Source organism: Lissotriton helveticus, chromosome 5_1, assembly GCF_964261635.1.
Source record: "Lissotriton helveticus chromosome 5_1, aLisHel1.1, whole genome shotgun sequence".
Taxonomy (NCBI): Eukaryota; Metazoa; Chordata; class Amphibia; order Caudata; family Salamandridae; genus Lissotriton; species Lissotriton helveticus.
In genome coordinates this window covers 1,822,409,282-1,822,418,489 of record NC_136065.1, presented here as the reverse complement: position 1 = coordinate 1,822,418,489, position 9,208 = coordinate 1,822,409,282, and the positions used below count along the sequence as shown (strand labels likewise).

The following is a 9,208-nucleotide window of genomic DNA, read 5'->3' as shown; positions in this document are numbered from 1 at the left end:
TTTGGTGTTTGGGGTGCAGGGGTATTTTAGGGTTCAGGGTATGTTTGGGTTTTAGGGTGCAGGGGTATTTTTAGGGTTCAGGGGTATGTTTGCTGTTTGGGGTGCAGGGGTATTTTAGGGTTCAGAGGTATGTTTGAGTTTTGGGGTACAGGGGTGTTTTTAAGGTTCAGGGCTAGGTTTGGGTTTTGGGGTACAGGGGTATTTTAGGGTTCAGGGGTATGTTTGGGTTTTGGGGTGCAGGGGTATTTTAGGGTTCAGGGGTAGGTTTGGGTTTTGGGGTACAGGGGTATTTTTAGGGTTCAGGGGTAGGTTTGGGGTTAGGGGTACAGGGGTAATTTAGGGTTCAGGGCTACGTTTTGGGGTACAGGGGTATTTCTAGGGTAAGGATGGGTTAGTGTTTAAGGGTGCTGGGGTATTTTAAGGAGTACGGGTGGGTTAGGATTTTGGGGTGCTTTGGTATTTTAAGGGAGCATGGTGGAATTAGTTTTTAGGGTGAAAAGAGTAATTTAAAAAAATATATATATATTTAAAAAATATTTGTAAAACATTATTAATGTAAAATATATAAATATTTATATACCTATGCATTATTTTGTATATATATATATATATATATATATTTACATATATATATACACATATATATATATATATATATATATATATATATATATATATATATATATATATATATATATATATATATGTGGTAAGTACATTTACTAAGTTTAAAAAGTTTATAACTTCACCACACATGCCTTTGCGTTGTAAAGTTTTTTAGAGAAGGGCCCAGCTCTCGGCAAACCGCCGGAAACGGCAGTACTACGAAAACAAGACGCAGTAAAAGAACCCGTCAGTGCAAACCTACGGAGCAAGGGGAAACCCTAGTGATCAACATCTCCAGCAAGGACCTCAGCAAACAACAACTGCAAACTCTGCAGAAGGGTACCAGCTTCGTACCAACATTTTCAAGCAACTATTTTGATACCGAGATCATTTTTTTCAGATTTATGCGTTCACTACGCTTGAGACACTTTTTTACTAATATGGCACCTTCATCATCGGAAGAGTCACTATTCGCTGAGAGTGAATACAAAGAATTTAAACCCTCCAGCACATACATGCCACCAGTCTCACATAAACTACTAGATACCTTCGAAATCCTGGTACAACAAGACTTACAAAAAATTAATTGGAATAAAAAGACAAGAAAAAACATCAACAAACATGAAGAAAAAATCATACGAAAATTGTCACAGGATTTGTCTTTAACAATTCAAATAGCAGACAAAGGAGGAGCATTGGTGATTATGGACACCTGCATGTACGAAACTAAAGTGCTTCAACATCTACAAGATGAGTCCACATACCTGAAATTGACAGAAGATCCTCTCAACGACATCACTAAAACATTGGAACTTATTTTACAGAAGGCTATCGAAATGAACTGGATTACCAATACTACGAAGAGATTTCTAACCACATCTACACCTAGATGCCCCCGGATCTACATGTTGCCTAAGATCCACAAGAGCTTAGAAGACCCACCTTTTAGGCCAATAGTAAGTGGATGTGGATCAATTTTTGAGCCCTTGGGGCGATATATTGATGAATTTCTACAACCTTTTGTACAACAATGGAAAACTTACCTGAAAGACACCACACATTTCTTACAAATGTTGCATGAGGTAACCATTGATCCTAAAAATCTAATTCTATGTACTATTGACGTTACCTCTCTATATACATCAATACCCATTGAGGAAGGTTTAGAAGCGTGTGAATCGGCTTTACTGCAAACATCAGATTTACCGGCTAACAAAGTGTTCCTTCTTGAACTGTTGCAATTCTGTTTACGTCATTCCTATTTTTCATGGAAATCAGATTGGTATCTTCAAATTAGTGGAACCAGTATGGGCTTTTCAGGAGCACCTGTATTTGCCAACACGTTTATGGCTAAATTCGAAAACGATTTTATTCTATCAGATGCATCTTGGATAAAACATTTGACATTCTACAAACGTTACATTGATGACATTTTCCTGTTATGGAATGGTCCAGAAACAGAGCTTCACCAACAAATAACTAATCTCAACACCAAAAACACACGTATCCAATTCACATGGAAAACAGATTTTGTACAGATTCCTTTTTTGGATGTTATGATTCATAAAAATTCATTACAACTGGAAACAAGGGTGTTCCACAAACCAACTGATCGCAATAACACCTTGTTGTTTACCAGCTTTCACCCCAAAGCTTTATTACGAAACTTACCATTCTCGCAATTTCTGAGGACCAAACGGATCGCTTCCACAGAACAAGCTCTATCCAAAGAAGTACAGTTTCAGAGAAAAAGATTTGAAGAACGTGGATATCCACCACATATCATTGATCAAGCAGAACTCAGAATGAAAAACATTCCAAGAAGTCAATTACTACAACCGAAAGTGAAAACTCAACAATCACGGATGGTATTTGTCACAAAATTTTCCACACAATCTGCACAAATAAAAAATATCATCAATAAACGTTGGGAATTACTAGAGACTGAACAAGATTTCCAAGGAATTTTCCAGGACAAACCGTTATTTGCTTACAATCGTAGCAGAAATTTGAAAGAAATGGTCACTAAACCACGTAAACTATCTATACAACCAAATGTCACACAACAAGGAATGAAAAAATGCACCAACTGTGTCCACTGTAATAATGTTATTGTAGGCAGAACTACCAAACATCCACAGACAGGCAAAACGATTGAAATCCGTACGAGAGCTGACTGTAACACTACACATGTAGTATATAGTATAAAATGCCCGTGTGGCAAACTATATATTGGTAAAACGGATAGAAAAATCAAAATACGCATATCTGAACATAAAAGCCGAATTCGCAATCAATCTACTACATCAAGCCTGGCAACACATTGGAATGAAATGAAACACACCATACCCCAACTCAGATTCCAAGTATTGGAGGTTATTGACCAAAAACCAGATCGTGATAATATGAAATACTTATCACAGAGAGAAATATGGTGGATCAAATACATGGAAACCATGACCCCCAAAGGTCTTAACGACAAAATTGATATGGTTTGCTTCTTATAGCATGAACAATTCCCAAGAATCCCATTAATATTTTCTCGGAGTATATAATCAGGGGGTCACATCCTTAAATAACCTAGCTCACCACACAGACAACACAATGTTTATAATCTTAAACTAAAATATATTAAAACAGGAATATTTGGTTTTACACTTTTTTATTGTTTAGGTTAAAGGTTTTGATAATCTTACAGATATAGAGGAGTCACAAAGTATACCATAGTGATATAATTCTGAGTCATTATGTCTAACTTGATGATGTATAATGTTTTTGTAAATGTCGACATGTATACAGTAACAGCATGGTTTAGTAAGATGCACAGTATATTGTGATGTCCAGAAGACAAAAATATTGCTATAATTGGAATTATTATCGCCAAGTCAATGTACATGTTTTTACTTGAATGAAGCCGAGGCATCAAGTGTTTGTTGTGTTGAGTTGTCATCTTCCCAGTAAACATGATTATTATCGTACTGGACACTTGCAAATCGTATAATGGGTAAATAACACTTGATACATTTGAATAGACAGTCGTTATCCTAGTTCATATATATCCTAGTTTGTTCTTTTCTCAATCCCTATATTTCACCAGAACATGGTAAGCTTTATTCATCTTCTATTTTTTCTACAGAGGTTTCGGTAACACGAGTTAGTCCCTTGAACTGGTATATATTTCCGCATCTCTTAAGCTTAAAGACTTAAGCTTAAGACACTAGCTTAAAATGGCCGCCACCTTTTCCACGTCTCAAACTTATTCACACTAAAGATGGCCGCCGTTGTCATCATCCAGTTTGTAGTCCTTCCTTGTATGTCGAGCATTTAACTCGACAACGATCTTGCTATCTAAATGACACCGAACCGTGTAAGGACCCGACAGAGATTTTCGTCAGTTTCTTCAAGTAATTGAGATTAGTTCTCGATAACTTTTGTTCACGAGTTACGCGCGCAATATTAAACAAACCTTGAGATAGTGTTTGTTTACTTGTAGACAGACTACGCGTCTTATTTGTTCCGGGCATGAATTGACTGCCGTTTTGGACAACGCTAGTGAATTTGAAACCTGACAAGCGCACAGGTAAACACCGTTACCGAGTTTTATTCATACTACGATAGAAACATAACAATAGGTACCAGTTTGTCGTTTACTGATGCAAGCAATAAGTACCTCTCGCCCCACTTACACGTAACATCTTTTTTCCTTCAGAAAACGACACTCTTTTATCGAGTGAGCTCCACTCTTGCCCATCGAAGTTTCAAACACTCAGGTATTTGTTATACAGTCATTGTTCTACCGGACCATGAGTAATATGTAGACAGACTGCATCTATTACGTTGGATATTAGTGATTTTAAGCATTGTCACCTGTTCTTTACAGGATGCTTCAACTTACAATGTAACAAGCTAGCATCTCCTCGCTGATGTATTAAAGGTATGTCATACCTGGCTTACATTTTTTAAGCCAGGACCAGCATTAACAGCTATTATACGATGTTTCCAATTTCTATCAGAATGAAACCTTTAACTCGTCTTTACTTTCTCTTTTATTTCTGGTTTTCTAGCCCCCTACACGATTCAGATCAGAGTGACGTTATTGGATTTTTTCAGGCAGGATTTTTTACAGAGTAGTTGGTAAGCAGATTTTCCATTACATCGAGCAGGTTACTAGAAGGTTTGTTAATTAGTTATCCACGACTCTGAGTTAACTACCCAACAGCATAAAAGTGTTATTTTGGTGAATTTATCTGAATGTCATCTAACTTTATGTAAATGATTCACGTTTTTGTTTGACTTGACTATTTGAATGTCATATTGATTTGTACTCTCTTTAAAATTGCAGTTCCCCTGAAGAAGAGATCACCAGATCTCGAAATGCATTGGGATTTACTACTGTTATTTCATGATGTTAAGAGAAATTATGTGAAATGATGATTTGTGATCATGCATATGACTTTACACAGTTTGTGTACTGAAGAATTGCTTTGTTTATTTGATTAAATAATTATCATATTAAGGACAGCACCTTAATGCGTGACAAATGATTATTATTTGCATTAAAAGATAACTATTTGTACAGTTTAATTTGTGGCAGAACCCTTGAGGTTAGCATTTGCAGTGCAGGATGGGTTTGGTGATATATTATCACCAATAACTACCTCACCATTATACACAGGAGTGTAGGGACCTCCTCCCTACCCGCACGCCCTATCCTAAAATAGTTTAAACTTTGATTCCTCAATCAAACAGAGAAAATTTAAGAGTGCACAGTACAACCCACTATTCATTTGCGTTGTAAAGGCATGCGTGGTAAAGTTATATGCGGGGTAAAAGATTGAGGAGTGATGGTACTGCGGAGTGATGGTACTGCGGAGTAATAAATGCGGAGTCATGGTATGCGGGATTTCTGTTTGCGGAATAACGTCATATATTCATTTATTTTAGCAGTCAAACTTGCTGTTAATGCATGTTTGTTTTCTGCTGGGTTTTTTCCCGCTTCTCTCAACTTGTGTCCTACTCCTTGGCAACAATAAGGATTTCGGGGCGGCGGGGGTGGGTGGTGGTGTTGCCCCCACGGATGCCATTGCCTGTTTCAAGATGTTCAACAAAGGGGCTTCCTGAAGCAGGGGATGCTATGGGCTTCCAGCGCATGCGCAGTAAATCTAACATGAAAACTCTAGCTACAACGTATAGCTAGAATATTTCTTACTTTATTTCGCCAGCTGCACACATGAATTTTTATTTTTACCTACTGCTGAATATAAATTCACAACGGATTATCAGATTAGGTATTATTTCGACTCAAGGAAAACTGTGGAGGAGATCTGGTGGGCCACTGCATGGAAGAATCTCCCTACAGCCCTGTCAGTAAAAATCCCGTTCAGACATTTACTGATTTTTACATCTTTGGGTTGAAATATGTTTCATTAATCTATCAAAAAACAGATGCAGCGAACACAGATAATGTGTTCATAAATAACACTCAAGTTACTATGAAACACTGAACCTCTTAACTTAGCTGACATCTATGACAACTTAATACCCCAGCCTGTGATTCATTTAACATAGCACAGCCATACTCATGACGTCGGAAAGAGTGAGGGTGTGAAGGGGGAGCAAAGGGGGCACAACACTAGAGTGGTCTCCGCGTGCATGATTACACAGCATACCTGCCAACTTTCCCCAACCTAAATGAAGGTGATACTGGGTAACCTGGAGAGTATATAGAAGATTTTTTTTTAACATTGGTACATTTTAAACTAGGTTGCCACATAAATTTATATAAAATAATTTAGCTCTGGGCTTTTCTTTAATAATCAAATTATATTTGGTGTACTTGCCAATTTCTTTGATTTTAGCAAAAAAAGACTACAACTTCCAGAATGCATTGGTTCCTTAAATAAAAGCCCAGGCCCGGATACTTTGAATCCTTGTGACACGATGCAATGTGGCAACTTGAAAATCTCTTTATGGGGATGGACCCCACCTTATGAAAATGTATAAAATGTTTGTGGGAAAAGTTATATCCCATCAGATTAGTAACACGAGTCAGAACGGATGTTGAATAAGGCCCACTTTATAGAATTTAGGGATCTTCTGGGAAGGAAGATTTTGAACAAATTAAAAATTCTACATTTCATCTAACATGCCCAATAACACTGATCATGATTTTACTGGGAAGGTTGGAAACATTCCACAGGAAATGTTTTTAAAATGTGGTTGACAATGGTGCATTGTAAAGCAAATTGACAAGGAGGTTTTTTCCTGGTGCATTGTTTACTTTTCATTGTATCACTTCTATCTTGTAGCTCTTGCTGTTTTTCTACTTTGTAGCCAATGTCCTTCACCACAACTTCCTGCTTCTATCTCTCTGGAATCTGCATTGATACGTTGCAGGCAGATTGTTATCATTGGATATATTGGAATTCCATTGTCTGATTTATTTATTATTTTTTTCTTTCTATTCTTTTCTTTCGGCTGGGACCTTGTCGCAGCGCGGGGACGCACAGGTTGTGCAACCAGGCGCTTTATAAGCTTAAATTGATTGATTAATTGATTGGAAAAGGTCTGTTTTTAAAACGCTGGAGAAGGTTGGTGGTGACAGAGGTAGATGGAGTTTTTTTGTCAATAAATCATTCTTGTCTTCACTTATTCTTCGGTCTTGTGTGTCTTTGAGACAACCAGATTTCACACTGTGGCTGTGGCTGGACTACCCACTGCCTCCCAGAGAAACTCTAACACCTCAAGGTACTCTTTTATCTCTGTCTCTCAGGATTTAGTCTCAGAGCACACCTCCTTGCTTCATTACCTAACCTCTTCTGCTACTCTGACTTTGGGAACTGCGCTCAATTTCTATGAAGTGCTAGGAAACTGCTGATTACCTCAGACTTTCTTCATGTCCTTTGTCACGACTACTGTCAACATCAATTGATATTCATTTAATGTGCAGTACAGAGTGCTACAATATATACAGTGCATTCCTGCTCTGAGAGCCTTCTTATGTGCGAGCTCAGTTCATGGCGCCTTTGTTGAAGTAATGTGAGCCGCCGTTCGACAGTACCCACATCAACACCATTCAACATATCGGCGGCGTTGGGTAGCTGGAAATTGAGAAATTGCATTTTCTTCCTCACAACAGTAACTTTAGTTACCCAACAATACTAGATATCGATCTACAGCCCCTCCGTATGCGCATGCCCTTCTAAGAACACTTCAACTTACCAGAGCAACTTCCCACTTCTGATGTCCTGATGTTCTGATTCTTCCAAGGAAACCTGCACAGAACAGTTATAGAAATAGACAGAGTACTTGTTTCTTTTTTTATCTATAACTTGTCATATGGATCAAGAACAGCTTATTCATTTTATCTTTTATAATTCTCTTTTGGAGATTTGTACTACAAAATCAAAATATTTCTGAACGTTTTATTTAAAAAAAAATGTATATTATATTCACGAATGCTTAACTACTTCTATGGGTCGATTTCCCAGGTATCTATTCAGATACCAGTGAATTAATTTTTGCTCGTTTCATCGTTTAATTCTAACACTGTTTAGATGTTCTCAATATATTTTTGATTCATATTTAGCTTTTACATTTTATGGAAATTTAAACTTTGCAAAATATTTCTCCTCCACCTTTTTTCTTGCCATTATCTAGTGAACCAAATTTAAAATGGTCAAAATTGAAGAAATTGTCAATAAATTATGTGAGAGTGTGTGGTTTGATCTTATCTCCTGAATAACATATACATTGTTTAGGAGCTGCAAATCAGGAAATATTTGAGAACTTACCTGAAGTATTTGATGATGACGATGATAAAAATGTATCAACTAGTTTAAATGAATTTCAATTAGCTTCTAGAATACTTAACAACCACTTTTTTGATCTATCATTACCACAATACTAGAATGCTGCTGCCACTTTGGAATGAGGGAACAGCAAAATAAAGAATCAGTTGAAGACCATATCACAGCACTTAGAAGTTAGCTTCCACCTGTAACTTTGTGAATAACACCAACAAAAAGATGATAGATCAATTAATACTTAAATGCAAAAGTGATAAAATTAGAGAGATAAAATTAGAGAAGAGCTTTTGCTTAAGGATAATCTCATATTACATGAAGTTCTCGTCAGTGCCAAACGTGTTGAACACTCTTTGGCTTGCGAAGAAGACGACTTGAGACTCAACCAGGTTATGAGAACTGATCGATGGGCAAAGGAAGTCTCATATTGGTATTGGGTTTTACTGGAGGCGGATGATAACATGGAAAGTGAAATCCCAAACTTATGGGCAGATGAATTTGGGGATAATGACGTGAAGCAACTTTGGCTTGATTACTTTTCCATTTTACGATCAGTTGTAAAACCTGCCTCGCTTAAACGTAACCATCTTTTTACTACCTACAGGGTGTATTGGTCTCCAGCAAAGCTATCAAAAATAATAGGTAACATCTACTATTGCCCAAGAGGTAGGCTTCCTTTAGCAGATGATCTACATGTTTTCCTGTGGTGCCCAAAGATCGCCTCTTATTTGACCTCTGTATGTGACTTTCTTGATGAGGTGATTGGTAAACAGATCAAGGTAAGCCTAAGCCTTGTA

The 9,208-nt window shown here is 37.2% G+C and overlaps 1 long non-coding RNA gene across 1 annotated transcript; it reads left to right on the top strand.

The window, feature by feature from the left end:
- The first annotated feature begins 3,968 nt into the window (after positions 1-3,968).
- LOC144753832 (uncharacterized) lies at positions 3,969-5,927 on the top strand. Its single transcript, XR_013594557.1, has 5 exons — positions 3,969-4,186; positions 4,316-4,376; positions 4,487-4,540; positions 4,671-4,740; positions 4,949-5,927. It is a non-coding gene; the product is annotated as an uncharacterized LOC144753832 (long non-coding RNA).
- The last annotated feature ends 3,281 nt before the right edge of the window (positions 5,928-9,208 follow it).